The sequence below is a fragment of the Cydia splendana genome, chromosome 8 (assembly GCF_910591565.1).
Source record: "Cydia splendana chromosome 8, ilCydSple1.2, whole genome shotgun sequence".
NCBI lineage: Eukaryota > Metazoa > Arthropoda > Insecta > Lepidoptera > Tortricidae > Cydia > Cydia splendana.
The window spans coordinates 13,141,837-13,159,188 of NC_085967.1; the positions used below are offsets into that span (position 1 = coordinate 13,141,837).

The 17,352-nt window shown below is 35.7% G+C and overlaps 1 long non-coding RNA gene across 1 annotated transcript in view; it reads right to left on the reverse strand.

The window, feature by feature from the left end:
• Nucleotides 1-17,352, reverse strand: part of LOC134793184 (uncharacterized) — a 266,846-nt gene that overhangs the window by 208,575 nt on the left and 40,919 nt on the right. The window lies entirely within an intron of this gene.

Sequence of the window (17,352 nt, forward strand, 5' to 3'; positions counted from 1 at the left end):
CATAGAAACCTTTTATTTATATTGGCACAAAAGATTAGAGATTAGGGATATTATACATGGTGTGTAATATCCCTAATCTTTTTTCTTTAAATCCAGGGCTTGATTTTACTCGCTAAACTGAGCTACTTTTACTATGGGACCAACCCTAAAATCGGGGAAAATTTTTTGGCTTTTCCATAGAAAACGTCGACATCTGATCAGCCAAAATGTATGAAAAAGTAAAAATTTTTTTCGGGATTTCGGGGTTGGTGCCGTAGTAAAAGTAGCTCAGTTTAGCGAGTAGAATCGAGCCCTGGATTTAAAGCCCCATGGTCAGTAACACAACTTTTATAGTTATCAACAAAAAAATAAGGACCGGCAGCTTCGAGGGCAGGGTCATTACTGACTAGGATACGGCGGCCGTTAAAAAATAGTAAAAAGATGTAGATTGACTCCAGTTCAATTTTGTTTTTAGATTTAACATTATATTGTAAAATCCCATCCAATCCAATCCAATTTCCAATAAAATTTGTAGTATCACTCGCAGACATCTGCTTGTTAAAAAATTTGATTTAAGTAGTATGCACATTGTTACTGGTGAATCCTCAATACAACTTGAGACTCCGGTGTCGAGAGATGTGATCGTCTTTCGGTAGATGTCGCTTTACGTCACCCCAAAGGATTTGCTGAAAGATTTGCGAGGTTGTGGTAGGCTTCCGTAGCTCAATTGGTTATTGCACAGGTTACGGGTCCTGCCGGAAGCGTAATTTTTTTAATTTATTCCTTTAATATAAAAATTTAAAGTATCGCTCGCAGACGTATCTGCTTGTTAAATAATTGATTACAATACTTGCTCCCCCAATTCCCAATCACATACTTATTACTTAGGTACTTAGGATGTTTTGTTTTGTTTAGCAAAATTTTGGCTGTATTATGATTAACTTTTTGTTTTTGTAATACTTAGGTTCAGCACTTACTGAAGCGTTCGTTTCGCAAACCACTCTGTGAAATTAACTACGATGTATAGCGCTAGTTCAATCAATGTTTATTAAGCTGTCTATGGAAATAGGAGACAAAAGTATCTTGACAAAAACGCCTTACAGTACAATTTGGTACCCTAAAACTAATGGCGTTGAAATTATCATTTGTGACCTGTAAAACAGAAGTCGTTTGTATATTATTATATGTATTTTCATTTTAATGATTGTGACCTTCGGTTTATCCATCAGTTTTCAGCAACTTGTAAACAACTGAAATCAAAATAAACGTGTCATGAATCTGGGCGAAATACATAAATTATATGTTTAACTATGGATTTAAAATATTTAAACGTCCACGTAAACATACATTTTGAGCTGAGATGAAAAGATTTAACGAGCTTCTTTTGAGCCGTGTACAGTAGAAGTCAAAAATATGTTTACACTATTGCACCTTACTCCTTTGTAATAAGGCGAAAAATGTAGGTAAACATATCTTTGACGTCGACTTTACGTTGTAAAAAATATTTCGTCCATAAAAAACTCCTGAGTTTGTTTTTATGAACAAGTACTTCTGAAAGTTTACAGTTTATTAAATCACGTAATTGTTGGCTCATAAAGTACAGACGTTTACTTTGAAAATGCTTAATTAGGTACATATTTTAGTGAGCTTGTGAAAATGACGTGAAATCTCCTAATTAATTAATTGGCAGGTAAGAAGAGGGACTTAATAATTAGGCTCGCTTTTCAAAGCTTTCTTTTGTTTCCCTTTGTTTGAGGACATCAGTCTTCGCGCTGATGAGCATGATGGATCATGCTGGTAATTATTTTCACTGCTGAGTACTACACCTGCCTTCTTAATTTCCTCGGAACCAATCGGGGCAGATTCAAATCAATATCCCGATGGAAATTAATTTTGCTAACTAATTTTATTTCGAAACCATATTTCAGGGTAATCGGATACTCACAATTCTATCTGGATTTCGAATTTAATAAATGGATTCCATTTAAAAGTGGAGTAACTCTACGAATATACAAATAGGTAATAAATTACCTATTTAATAATTCTTCGCATTCACAGAATGAGCTACTCCAAGCGGACATGTATGCATGCTTATTTTGTCCGCGTTATAAAACACGGTGTAATTTTGTCAATGATTCGCCGTGGAACGAGCAATTATTGCATTGGAATAGTCGCTCCACCGCGCTAAGATGTGTTGAAGCTATCTGTCTCCTCACTAATGCGTGGTACCGCCTAGCTGTTGCTACGCCGACTAGTTAGAGCTACGAAGCAAAGCTACGAAGATTATTCTAAGTAAGTTAACATTTGATAGACGGATAGAAGCTTGGGGCTTGTTTGATGTTTAACAGCTGAGGTGATAATGCCGTATTGATAACTGTGCAATAACCTCAAAGTATGTAACTTTTATGAAACATGCACATGTGCTTAGTTTAACCTTCCCAAGTTGTGCCCGAGGCAGGTTAGTAATTAGAGGAAACAATTTAATATCTATCTTATCTTTATTCGAATTCTGAGTATAGGGCGTGTAGTTCACTGACTACGTAGTTCACTGAGATTCTAGAATAATGGCTTTAACAGTAACTAGACAAAGCGAAAAATAATTACTTATTACAGGAACAAAGGCTGCACGTATTTTACCGCTCCGGGATCTCCTATTCTTTTATGAGTTTTTGTGAGTTATTACAATTGTTAAAAGTCGTCTGTCTTACAATGTAAATATTATATTCAGGCAATTTAAAAGAAGAAACTTCTTGAAAACGAATTAGGGTCGAAACACAAAACATTATTGCTGAAAGAAGGTACCTACTTTTTACGTGCCTATAGTAAGGTATATGTATAATGTGAGTACCTAGGTAGACTATACTATCATGAAGTGTAGATAGCTACAAATTACAAGCCCGACCTTTAAGTGTGAAGGGCGCCGCAGGCGCCCTGAAACAAGAGCGCGCGAAGCGCGCTGAATGTCGGGCTTCGCCCGACCTTTAAGTGTGAAGGACGACGCAGGCGCCCAGTATGTAAGAGCGCGCGAAGCGCGTTGAATGTCGGGCTTTGCCCGATCTAAAAGTGTGAAGGGCGCCACGGGCGCCCTGTATGTAAGAGCGCGCGAAGCGCGCTAAATGTCGGGCTTCGCCCGACCTTTAAGTGTGAAGGGCGCCGCGGGCGCCCTGTATGTAAGAGCACGCGAAGCGCGCTGAATGTCGGGCTTGGCCCGACCTAAAAGTGTGACTTGTTGTTTGATGTTTATGTGCCAGCGGCACTCGGTCGGAGTCCAGGACCCACCTCCCCGACCAACCTCCCTATAAGCGACTCGGAGGTATATATACGCGACAGGAAAAATTTCGATAGCGCGATGTAGAACATTCCAATTTCGGATATTTACTGACGCCTATTTTTGGATTATATGATACTTGTGCTTCCTCGATGTATGTGTTTGTGTCTATCTATAGAAGTGATAACTTGAAAAATGGCCATTATTTTTTTTCTTCAGAAAACCGATTTCGGTGGACCCGAGAGGCCCCTTAACGCGGATCTGAAGCCGAAATTTAACGAAGCGGCCGCCATCTTGATTTTCATTATTTTCGGCCCGATCTTGATAAAAATCGATATCGGAGGGTCCGAGAGGCCCCTTAACACGAATCTGAAGTCGAAATTTCACGAAACGGCCGCCATCTCGATTTTCATTATTTTCGACCCGATCTTGATGAAAATTAATATCTGAGGGTCCGAGAGGCCTCTTAACACGAATCTGAAGTCGAAATTTAAGTAAACGTTCGCCATCTTGATTTTCTTTATTTTCGGCCCGATCTTGATGAAAATGGATATCTGAGGGTCCGAGAGGCCCCTTAACAAGAATCTGAAGTTTAAATGTCAGGAAAAGACCGCCGTCTTGATTTTCTTTATTTTCGACCCGATCTTGATGAAAATCGATATCTGATGGTCCGAGAGGCCCCTTAACACGAATCTGAAGTCGCAATTTAACGAAACAGCCGCTATCTTGAGTTTCTTTATTTTCGGCCCGATCATGATAAAAATCGATATCTGAGGGTCCGAGAGGCCTCTCAACACGAATCTGAACTAATCTGAGGTTGAAATCGAAAGGAACGGTCGCTATCTTGATTTTCGACCCGATCTTGATGAAGATCGATATCTGAGGGTCCGATAGGCCCCTTAACACGAATCTGAAGTCGAAATTTAACGAAACGGCCGCCATCTTGATTTTCTTAATTTTTGACCCGATCTTGATTAAAATCGATATCTGAGCGTCCGAGAGGCTCCTCAACATGAATCTGAAGATGAAATTTCACGAAACGGTCGCCATCTTTAGTTTCTTTATTTTCGACCCGATCTTGATGAAAATCGATATCTGAGGGTCCGAGAGGCCCCTTAACAAGAATCTGAAGTTTAAATTTCAGGAAAAGGCCGCCGTCTTGATTTGCTTTATTTTCGACCCGATCTTGATGAAAATCGATATCTGATGGTCCGAGAGGCCACTTAACACGAATCTGAAGTCGCAATTTAACGAAACGGCCGCTATCTTGAGTTTCTTTATTTTCGGCCCGATCACGATAAAAATCGATATCTGAGGGTTCGAGAGGCCCCTCAACACGAATCTAAAGTCGAAATTTAACGAAACAGGCGCCATCTTGATTTTCTTTATTTTCGACCCGTTCTCGATAAAAATTCGATTCGGTTGTGGAATGCTCTGCCGTCTGAGCTAAGACATGCTAAATCGCTTCCCATTTTTAAGGCTCAACTCAAAATTCACTATCTGTCACTTCCTCAAACTCGCTAATAATTAGATTCTGTCTGTCTGTCTGATTCTGTGTTGTGTGATATATGTATGTATATATGTATTTATTTATTTATTTATTTATATATTTATTTATTTATATATCTCTTTAATGTATGTATTCATATTGTTATATATTTAGTTGTGCTGTTTTTTTTTTCCTGATCTTGCATTTCATTTATTTTTGCTACCCTTATACTTATTTCTTCCCTTCGATAATTTCTACTACCTGAAGGTTGTCTGGAAGAGATCGCTCTTTAGCGATAAGACCGCCTGTTGTTGCTTAGTTTTTTATTTATGTTAATTTGCTGTATTTAATCATGTTTTCATTGTGCACAATAAAGAATATTATTATTATTATTGATATCTGAGGATCCGAGAGGCCCCTTATAACGAATCTGAACTAATCTGAGGTTGAAATCGAAAGGAACGGTCGCTATCTTGATTTTCGACCCAATCTTGATGAAAATCGATATCTGAGGGTCCGAGAGGCTCCTTAATACGAATCTGAAGTCGAAATTTAACGAAACGGCCGGCATCTTGATTTTTATTATTTCCACCCGATCTTGATAAAAATCGATATCTGAGAATCCGAGAGGCCCCTTAACACGAATCTGAACTAATCTGAGGTCGAAATTGAAAGGAACGATCGATTGCCATCTTGATTTTCTTTATTTTTGACCCGATCTTGATGAAAATGGATATCTGAGGACCCGAGACGCCCCATAACACGACCCTGAAGTCGAAATTGTTAGGAACGGTCGCCATCTTGATTTAGGTTTAAAGATATTTAATTTTATAAAAGACATACAAGTCACTTACACGAGAACAGAGTTACAAAGTAAGAGTAATCTTATCTACGGTAGCATACAATAGTCGCTCGAGAGGTACACGCTCACGCAACTATTTTTTTAAGGTGGGTAGTGGTTTAAAATGTATTGCGATAATTTAGCTTTGAACGCATTGAATGCTGTCCCTCTCAAATCAGATGGCAATTTATTATAAAGCTTGCTCCTTGATACGATGAGATGATTTTCTTTGTTAGCGACCCGATCTTGATGAAAATCAATATCTGAGGGTCCGAGAAGCACTTTAATACAAATCTTATTTCTAAACTTTAACGAAACGGCAGCCATCTTGATTTTCTTGATTTACGACCCGATTTTGATAAAAATCGATATCTGAAAATCCGAGAGGCCCCGTAACACGAATATGAAAGCTTTCGGAACTGTAGGAATTTATGCAATGATTTTTTTTTCTTTCCCCACCTATTATTTAAGCGGCGGTGAGAGATTTCCTATCGGTAAATCTAATACATACAATGTAAGTAAGTATATTATCTATATACCTACTGAATATGACCAGTACCTATTCTTTTTATTTTTATATTTTATCTTTATTTCTAGTGACAATCCTTTTGTTGTAAATCATTTCAGTCATAATTATTTGCTTGTGTAAGCAGGTACTTGATTTTACTCTAAAGTAAAGGCACATAAAATTATATTTCTAAATAAAAACTTAACACTTAACAGTGATTCCATTAAGCTCAGGTGAGGCAATTTCGTGGCACTTTAATCTATCTATGATTTTTTTTGTATTGTTATTTGTCTCGTTTGTTCTTACGAAAAAAAAAACATTCTATTCTATTATATTCATTGTATAGTAAAGCACCTTTTGTCACACCTTTAACGTACCTAATGAGGTCACTGTTATACGATTAGAAAACTATTCCCATAGGTACCAATACACTGCTGAATAGTTCCATAAAGGCGTTATCGAACGAGCGAGCGAAGCGAAGCGAAGTTCTTACATTCGACTTGGATCACGCGGCTGGCTAGCGGCACATCCCGGCATTTCGATGTTTTTAAGCTGAACTGTCAGGAGATAGTTTGATACTCAAGAACTTAAGTAAATTTGTTATAATTTAAATGAAATTGGGTAAACGTGTAGTTGAGGGCATTATATTTTAGTGATTAAATTATGAGCAGGCTCGATTAAGGGATTATTGAGGTAGAAGAGCTTAGAAGGCCAAAAAGCTGTTTGTGAGAGGCCTAGGTTTCTATTCTGGTCATTTTATTTGCAAAAAACATGGTCGAATTTAGTATCAAATGAAAGTGCTCGGTTTGCACTTTTATAATATCGTTTTTAAATTTACCTTTTTGAAATAATTAGCAAGATAAAAATAAAATAATACAAACATAATATAGGTATTTGACATTTGACAGGAAATATTTCGGCTTAGCACAGATACAGTTTATTTTAATCTCTATGATTTCTATGATGACTTAACACATTCACTGTCCCCAACGCACATGTGCGTTCAGCGTCATATAAGTTTGTTCCTAGGCCACGCCCCCTGGCAGTGAATGCGTTAAATACAGGGGAGGGACAGTCGTATATAAAGCACTAAATTCGAAAAAATAGTGACATCTATATTACTTAAAGCTAAACTTTTTTTTAATATGGCTTCATTAATTCATCAGAACGTCTTAAAAGTCTTGTATCTAAGGCATATATGGCTCAAACAAAAAAACATCTGTTACAACAGATTATTTATGGACATCGTTGCCATGGAGGCGATTGTCACAAAAAACAACTTTGTCAAATAAAACTCAAAATATTATAACACCCCATTTATTAAATATATTAATACGGGTCACTCACGGAAGTTTTGTTATTGAAACACCCCATTTATTGTCTGTACTATGACATAATTCAGATAAATAAAAATACTTTCAGTTTTACAATGTTAAAAGAAACAAAGTTTTCATACCATCACAGTTGCTGAGAACTTTATTACCAAAAAATTTTGAAAAATTATGGCGGGTAGATTCACAACCTGCTGCGTGTAATTGTGTTTCGTGGTCAATTGTGTGTTATTCCAGCCGTGTATGATAGGTAATTTATTTACATCAACAGTCAAGTTAAAAGTATCTAATCTGTTTTCGTGTATTAATAAAGCCTGACAACAGTTTATTTAACCCTGAGATAGTGTCGCTGCAAACAGCTTACGTATGGCAATAATGTGCGTACGTCATGTATAGTCGGGGTAGTGGGCATTGGCTTCATGTTGATACTCGTATAATGTCAGAAACATTGCTTACAGAAAATTCGGTTCATTCAATTTACCTATTCGTCAAAATCTGATTCTAAATATTCAATATTAATTATTCTTCGTTTTCTGACTCTGACGAAGTCTGATTTTCATCAGATGTTGTGTCGCTTTCAACCACCAACCTCGATTATAAAACGTTCAGTTTCCAATTCGCTTATAGGATTTTTATCGTCGATCTACATAAACCTTAAATGAAATATTAAAGTTTAAACCAAACAACTAACCAGTTCAATAAAACCGCACTATAAAATGTCAATACCGGTCATGTCAACAACCAATTTCAAAACATTGTTTATTGGAATGCTATGTAATCCTACGTCTTTTTTAAGCTGTAAGTATTTGATTGCATTCACTACAATTTTTTCGCATCTTTGGTGTTTTTTTTTGGCATTTTTGTAATAAAACCGTTTATATTTGAATATATTCGTAGATATTTTCCGTTTGTTTACATCGGTAACATTCGATGACATTCAACGTTCGTTGTCAAAGAGTAGGTACTTGTTGCCAGTAAAAGAAATTAGTACCATTGAAAATCCGCAAAATGGCGAGGGTCAAATAAACTGTTGTCAGGCTTTAAATATCCTGAAGCCTTTCTTCAAAGTCAAAGTTTTTTACGTTCGCAACATACTTAGACGCTATTTATGCCTCTCCCCCCTGATATTGACGTTGATATTTCTGGTTAAGACCCAAGTAACATTTTAGTCCTATAACTTTAGTTTTTATCGCTAAAAGCTTGTATAGACGTCATATTAAGGTTTCAGAGATGACCACCTGTCGTATAAAAGCGCTTGGCAACACCTTTTTGCTCTATAGGCTTATACAGCTAATATATTCTATAAGCAATTGATGTAAAGGTTTACATCATCATTTTATAGAGCCGTTACAGGCGTGTACTATAACAGGTTCAAATATAATCACTATAGAGCAATATTACTGTATAATAGTATTTGGAATCACTTTTATGCAACTAATTTGCGCTATTAAGGTTCCCTGCCAAGCCGCTATAGTTTTGTGTTTTAATAGTGACAAAAACCCAACTATACAACGATTTTAGGATATAGTGGCTTTAGAGATGACTGCTATAGTACATAATACTTTAGTAGTTTGCGCTATTAAGGTTCCCTGCAAGCCGCTATAGTTTTGTGTTTAAACAGTGACAAAAACCCAACTATACAACGATTATAGGATATAGTGGCTTTAGAGATCACTGCTATAGTACATAATACTTTAGTAGTCATATGAACACTATTATAGAACTGTTTTGCTCTATAGTAGCGTTTTTGGGACATATTTATAGCGTTAAAAAGCGCTTTAGTAGTTTTAAAATCCCTATTATATCTCATCGCTGTAAACGTCACAATGACTCTTTTATATCACAAAACTGTTGTATAGTGGTTTTGTTTTTTCTTTTAAAAGACAACAGCGTTATAGCTGAGTTTTTATGTCTTTTATAAACCGAGTTAGATACATAAAGGTAGAAAACGACTACTTGTAAATGATCAATTTGATCTGTAATGGCTACTTATATCTTGCTTATATAAGTTCAGGCCTAAGCCACATAATGTGGTTCCGTACAAAATATTTTTATATTTTAATGAATTGATAAAAAAGACCCCAGTGATATTAGTGATTGTAGGTGAGATTTATCATCAATGATTTAATACAAGCATAAAATCGTGACGGTTTAGATATTTATCGACATCCATTATTAGCACATTTTTTTTACCAATCTCATTGAAAAAGGAAACAACAGTAATGACTACATCTAAATTAAAAAAAAATCCTATATCTTTCTAAAGAGTTTGTAGGTGCAACTGGGTCACAGCAAAATTCTTTTGGAACCCTAATTTTAATCATGATGGCGGTGAATATTTCGTCCTAAGTTCTATAGTTAGCCTATAAAAGCGTCGGATTTACTTCTTGGCTGTATAGTAGTAACTATGGTGAATATCATAATATTTTATTAAATTATTTTATTAAAAACATAAATAAATCGAGGGGGCATTTAAAATTCCTCATTAACCTAATACTATTCTAACGGTAAAACTTCCGTCCCATATACTTTTTGCACTAAAGACCGAATTATTCGACATCTAAATGGCGCATATTAATATAACGTCTTTATTTATCACCATTTTACTTAGTACCGTTTTTGTGAAGTAAACACACAACAAGTAGTAAAGGAACTATGAATTCTACAATAGTATAAAAAAGCACTATAATAAAATTTCAAATACTACTATAGTATAAAACAAGCACTATAATGGAATCTCAAATGCTACTATAGTATAAATTAACACTATAATGGCGTTTCTGACAACAAATTAGCACAAGAGTCATGCATTACATCACTTTTATAGACCTAAAACGTCACGGCTGACACTGCTACAGGTCTACTATATCACTGAATGGCACTAAAGATACGCCATTTCGGCTTTATACAACCTTCTTAGGTCTTTTATAGGACCTTAGGTGGTATTTAGGAAACGTTCTATTGACCACTATAGTACCACAAATTGTTACTTGGGGAATTACAGATGGCACTTCAAAATGGATGCAAAGTTCCACAAGAGGGCTCTCTTAGTCCTATATATTATACATACTACTCTTTGCTTAAATCTATCAGTCAAGGGCTCCACAGACCTTGCAATAAATCCAGGCGATTTTTGATCCATTGCAGCCTATAGTGCGACATGAAATAGTATAAATTGAATAAAATGGAACTCAAAAATGTCCATACTAAATTGTTGCCATGTGTAAGCATTTTACGTCAAAAATGTGACAGTTACGTAGAAAGTGGTGCTCTCATTTATTTTCTACTATTTTATGACGCACTATACGATACCTAAGTAGGTGCAACGAAGTCAATCGCTCTATAATAATTTTTGGTGAACTGCGAGTTCTCAGTTCGGGGCGAACTACTATGTAGTTATATTATATTAGTTAAACAAACTTATGACATTCTAGATACCTGGCAGTGTTAGATGATTAATAACTCAGCTCCAGTGCTCACGCAAACGGGTCGTTGGAGGTGTCATAAGCAAACTCAACTTATAAACGTAATGGGAAAAGTTATCCGATAATTAACATTAGACGGCTAATAAAAGCTTGTCAGATAAGAACTAAGGTTGATAGGCATTATTCATCATTTACTTATAGTACCTAGGTACTTTTTAGGGTTCCGTACCCAAAGGGTAAAAACGGGACCCTATTACTAAGACTCCGCTGTCCGTCTGTCTGTCACCAGGCTGTAACTCGAGAACCGTGATAGCTAGAAATTTTCACAGATGATGTATTTCTGTTGCCGCTATAACAAAAATACTAAAAACAAAATAAATTAAATATTTAACCCTTAACATGGCAAGACATGAAATAATGTATCCACCTATCTCGTGGAATGTTTTTGGGGATAGTAATGAGTAAAAAAGTACTATATTTAAGAAAAAAAAATTAAAAGCATTCTGAAAGTAGGGTTTTCAGGACGTCCGTTAAAACGGACATTGCCACGAACCTTATAGATTGATTGCTCCCAAGGTTGTCCTAAAAAACGGACATCGCCGTTATACAGTTTAAGAAAATAAAAATTATTAAAGAGTTACAGGGCAAGAACATTATTAAAGAATTAAAATTTTTTTCAATAACACATAAGTAAGTGTTTGGGAAAAATGTTTAATTAGAATATCAAGGAGAAAAAACTTATGAGAAACATAATAATACTATATTTACTTCTAGTGTTGATGTGTAAAACGACCCACGTACAGATATATTAAACAAAAAATATACATTTTAAAGCTACGTATACATGCAAATTAGGCTCATAAAGCTAGTTACACATTGCAATTATTGTAAGTAATATTACTTTGCTTAAATAACCACACCATTTAACACTATGGTCTCACAATTCTATGTCTTGCTAGTTTCCTTATTACCCGGACTACCTGGAACCTAAGCTGGTGGTAGAGAATAGCTGTAGTTCCTGTAAAAGTTTAGATATTTTTCAGTCTCAATGGCCTCGCGCAACATTCTGGGAATATATGGCTCCTCCTTGGCGAGAACCAGAGTCTTATCCATGTCATGCTCTCAGACCGCAGACTTTAGTTGGCGGTGCTTGACATCAGCTATAATAATATGTTCTTGTACCCGAGTAGAAATGATTTGCTTCGTCTGCCCGACATATGAAAGACTAGATTCGAAATTAGCTATTTACACTCCTGAATTTTGTAGAGATTACATTTTACAGGCCTCAGGAATTGTAACATCTTCATCATCGACTTGAAATAGGTTTTAACCGTAGGACATTTCAAGACGTGCCAATAATTTGGATACTGTAGCGAGTTATGCGTTTAATGGCGAGGAATTAAGTTTTGTAGATGGGGTACTAGAGGACAGGTCGTGTTTAGGTCATCAGGTCGAGTCATTATATTATAAATAACTTTTTTCCCACAAGGACTACGTTAGACTTCGAAATTATATTTAAATACAGATAGTGCCATTCACAATGAGGCGCACTAAACTTTAATAGCATGACAATAAGAATAAAAGCACGCGTGTTCGTAAATGAACCGATCTATATTTGTCCATCATATTTGACATCCTCGTAGAAAGTGACCTGGCTGAAAAAGAGTCAGATTGGGGCAAGGCAGATGTACAATCTGTCTCTAGTAAAATTTCGTCATCATCGTCTTTTTTGTTATCACACTCCTCTGAGCCAGATGGTGGAACCACCTGAAACTAAAATATAAAAAAAAGTATACATATACTTATGAATAACATAACCCCAACGCAACAATAGCCTATAAAATGACGATAAATGAAAAAAAAGTATATACCCTAAGTATGGCAATGTCCGCTTTCTGTCACAATCTTGTCTCCGCATAAGTCGGCACTGTCCGTTTTTTAGGACGTGCTAAATGGTACTTTGTTTTCAGTAGTATCGACAATGTCACAAAAATGGGACAAGATTTACTTCGCAATTTTTGACTTAGAATTAATCTATGATTTAATGAGCTTTATATAAAATAACAATGTTTAACTCATTTAGTAATAATATCAACACGAAGAAAACACTTTGGCTATTTACTTTATATTCTATGACGTCAGAAACACACTCTGTCGCAAATTCAGCGAATTTCAAATTTCAACTGCCGCCTGCGCATAAACCGAATTTTATCTGATATAGGAAAAAAAGTATAATTCTTGCACTTTCTTCAACGTACTTCCTTTTCTAGCCTGCACTTAGTGTTTAAACTTGGCGCCACATTTAGTACCTGTACTAAAAAAGTGACAGAAACGTGTTAAAGGTTAAGTGGGGCTCCCAAACAACAAACGTGATTTTTTGTCGTTTTATAAATGCGTAATGGTACGAAAGCCTTCGTGCGCGAGTCCAACTCGCACTTGGCCGGTTTTAATTGTTTAATTCATACATTATTTACGTTTATGTTAGTTTTCTTTTCGTTTTCTGCAAACGATTGTCATTTTGGCTAGGCCCCCAGGATCATTTCATCTTCCTTGAGTATATGTATTTCTTATGTCAGGAGGATGATTGAGGATGCGCTATTAGGTACAAATAATAATCAAGGTCCTTGTGCTCTCAGAAAATAGTAGATTGTACAACAAGGACATAAAGTGACCCATTCTTACCCGAGGCAATTTTTTGGTCTGAGCGAAGCGAAGACCAAAATAGTAGACGAGGGTAAAAATGGACATTTGTGCCCTTGTTGTACACTCTGCTTTTCACTTCGATTGCGAGGAAAATAAATTATATTTTTCACGGCAATTTACACCACGAAATTGTCGTAAAGCGAAAGAACATAATACGATACATAACCAATTCCCGCCAACTAACTTTTTTTTTTTTTAATTTTCAACATGTGATCAGAGTTTCAGACGCTTGGTTTTCTGCCAAGTCAAACATTTCGGAGCATTTTTGAACGATAATCGACTCCTATTTTAAGTGATTTACTAAATTTAATGACAGAAAATACGGATTTCTAATAAATTGTAGCAAAAATAAAATAATATAACAAGTTTTGTCATCTACACAATTTTATTGCTCAGTAAAATTGTGCAATAATTATGTTTTAACTGTTTGGCTGTTGAGACCGATTACCTTAGTCTTAGAAGAAAATTTTACTTTTATGCTCTAGAGCATAAAATGCGATTTTATGTCGTCTACGCACGACATAAAGGTGCACTTTTTGAGCATGAGAAGTGAAAAAAACATTATTGGTGGAAGACAATGTCGTCTTCGAGGTCATTTTTAAGTATGTGTCAGTTTTCACTAAGACAATAACCGTACTTAAAACCACTTAACTGTAGTCCAAAATCGCCCAACTGCGGTCCAAAACTAACTCGAATAATCTTCGTTTAGGTGTGGTTATTATCTGAATTAGGTATGTATTTTGGAGGCAAAATATTTTTATAAATGGGTAATAACCAAAATAAAACTACGAACATTGGTATTTATGCATGCTTAATAACGTATTGAACTTGATTGAACTATAGTTTGGTGGTATTGTGGAATTACAAGAGACGTAGGCTTGTTAGATAGTGGTTCGATATCAAGACAAAGTTACTTAAATCAGTACCTTACATTTTTTAGATACACACTGTTGTTTTGATGTGAAGAAATATTAATGGGCGCAACGAATCTGGATTCAGCGTGGTTTAACCAATATCTAAAATGATAACCACAACAAAATGGACAAAAGTACCTAATACCGATAATAAAGTAAAAGAAGATCTAAGTATTCGAATTATTATAGAACCTGCTAGTTAGTTGCGTTTGCTGATGCTTCTTGGTCAAGGGCAAATTGAAATACCTACCTACCAGAATTGCCAAATCAACCTTAATTGAAAAACGTAGATTAGCCACACATATCTACATAGGGTGTGGACTTCAGCAACTATGGCAGGCACCATTAATCCAGGTAGTTCCACATTATAAGCTAAATTTATACCTACACAATTAAATTACAACCTACTCCATTGCTTCCATCAATTTGATTAAAGAACATAAGTAATTATAATTCGAATAATATATAGTGGCTGTGACTAGATCTAGAAAGCAATAGAATAGTTCATGACTTGTAACATTAGCCCCAAGGGAAATATCAAATGGCATACCCAATATTCTGACCTAGATTGAGAATTAGTTAGTTAGGTACCTACAGTCACTCTCAATAGTATTTCGGCTTTGATATACATTGTAGCAGTAATATTCATTAGTAAAATTACCTATACTACCAACTAGGTACGATTATAATTTTGGTCCTTCTATATTAGTTTTATAGTATCTGGAGGAGCCCAAACTTGGTATAGGTATCTTTAAAAACTTATATTTGTCTTAATTAAAAAAAAAATGCTGAAATGTAATGATGTGGTATATATTTAGAATCGCCTCTAAAAGCTGTTTCATATAATTACCACAAACGATAGGTTATTGAAAAAAAACCCCATAAAAAAAATGACTTACCACTCCCCTCCTAAGCGAATTATTTTAAGAACTGCAGGACAAAAATTTTGAGTTGACCTCTAGTATGCGTGTGCCAAATGGCTAAACTGTACATCGATTTGAGTTTTTCTTTGAAATTGGGCTCGTACCTACGGCTTCCACTAAAGCTCACCTCACGATGGCTGTATTTAATGCATGTCAGCTTGCCAAAGAGCTCGTTCACACTGACGGTGAAAATGAGATCGTTACGTCGTGATAACAGCGCGGTAATATCGTTGAATGACATGAATATTTATTATACCGGCTTTTGTGCAGATAATTCAATTTCTAACTAATATTCGATGGAATATAAATTATTTTAAACATGTCATCTGACGGAATTTTATTCTCTTGACATGTTTCGATCTGTCTCGAGGATGCTCTACCGCAGCAACACCTGAAGCGAGTGGCCGCCGGTAATGATTTTTGAACATTTCTGATCGACTTAATAAGAAAGTACCTAGTTTGACTAGGTAATGTTAGCCAAGAAGAATACTTATTATTGTCTCTTTGATAAATAAATATATGTTTTAAGTTAATCCTTGATTATCTCACCGATTCTATTCCAAATACGATTACAATTATTTCCAAGGAGTAAAAAATTCAGAACTTATGTACCTGAGGGACTAGATGTCATATTCCGTAAATCCGTAGGTAGAGATTAGATCAAATCCGGATTTTATCGCAATGTCTGTGAGTTCTGTGACATCGGTTTCCTGCTTTATTCGTAGTTCTCAATTTATGATATATCTCTATGAGATCAGAAATATAATAAACAACGGGTACCTATTGGTATATAACGGGTAAGAAGTCCAGTAATCAATCCTAAGAGTCACTTTCATCTTCATCATCAGGCCTTGGAACCCAATCGTCACTAAAGTGCCTCTGAATGATAGTACAAATGTCAAAATATTTATTTTCCGATTTTTCATTTCACTAAACAAACGGTTAGTTTCGGGTTGCGACCTTAGCAGCGTTGTTGGTGCAACCAGGCGTGGCTCACTCCGCGATTTCGTCGCTTTGCTACAGGTAGCTAAAAGTACATCCGTTCCGCCCCAATTTTGTGGAAAGCCATAAGCCGTGCGTGGCGCTGTAGCCACCTAGCGGCCATATCTGTGCTGATCGTAACAGACGCGTTTTGTTAGAGAGTGAGTCTTCTGTACCTAGTACTATTATTTATTCTGCGGTGCAACGTTGCAGCATCGGGAAATGTGTGTTGCAAATGTCAATTTCTTTGACAGTAACTCAAAGAAATTGACATTTGCAATCTAAAGGTGAATGTACTTTTAGCGCTTACATTTTGACATTTTAACTAGGTACCTATGGCAGGATTTGACCAGTGACCACTTGCAACATTGTTAATATACCTAATTACTTTCACTTGTGTTGGTGAATATCAAGCAGTTGGGAGTTGAGGTAAGTATAAGTTCTGTAGTCTCTGTAGACGATCTATTTAACCTCAATAACAAACTTCTCAGTACTATTATGTCTAATTTCATTTGTAGACATGAATAGAGACCAAAAGTTTAAATTAACCCCCTTATTCATAAAACTTTACGGGCCTGATTTAGTTAAACTATGTTTTATCCCTTTCTTACAAATACATAAGTCAAAATGACAGATAAGGACAAACGATTAGCTAATTGAGGTTTGTAGCGCCCTTATGAATAAGGGGTAAGTTTTCAGGTTGTATTGTTTCAGAATCATATTGTAAAGAAACGTTGAGTTGTTCTTTTAAATATTTTAAAAAGCAAAATTCTGAAATATTTAAGATAAAACGGCTGTGCGCCGGGAAAAAAATACGCGTTAATTATAATCAAAGTGAAAATTTTAGCAATAATTGTGATCGGAAATTAAATTTCTGTTCGTATTTTGAAAGACGAGCTTAAGGAGAACTCGTGTTAAATTACTTATAATGATTCAATACAAGTGCTCCCGTTATAGCCGCTTTTGGATTTCAATTAAGTACGGTTGTTT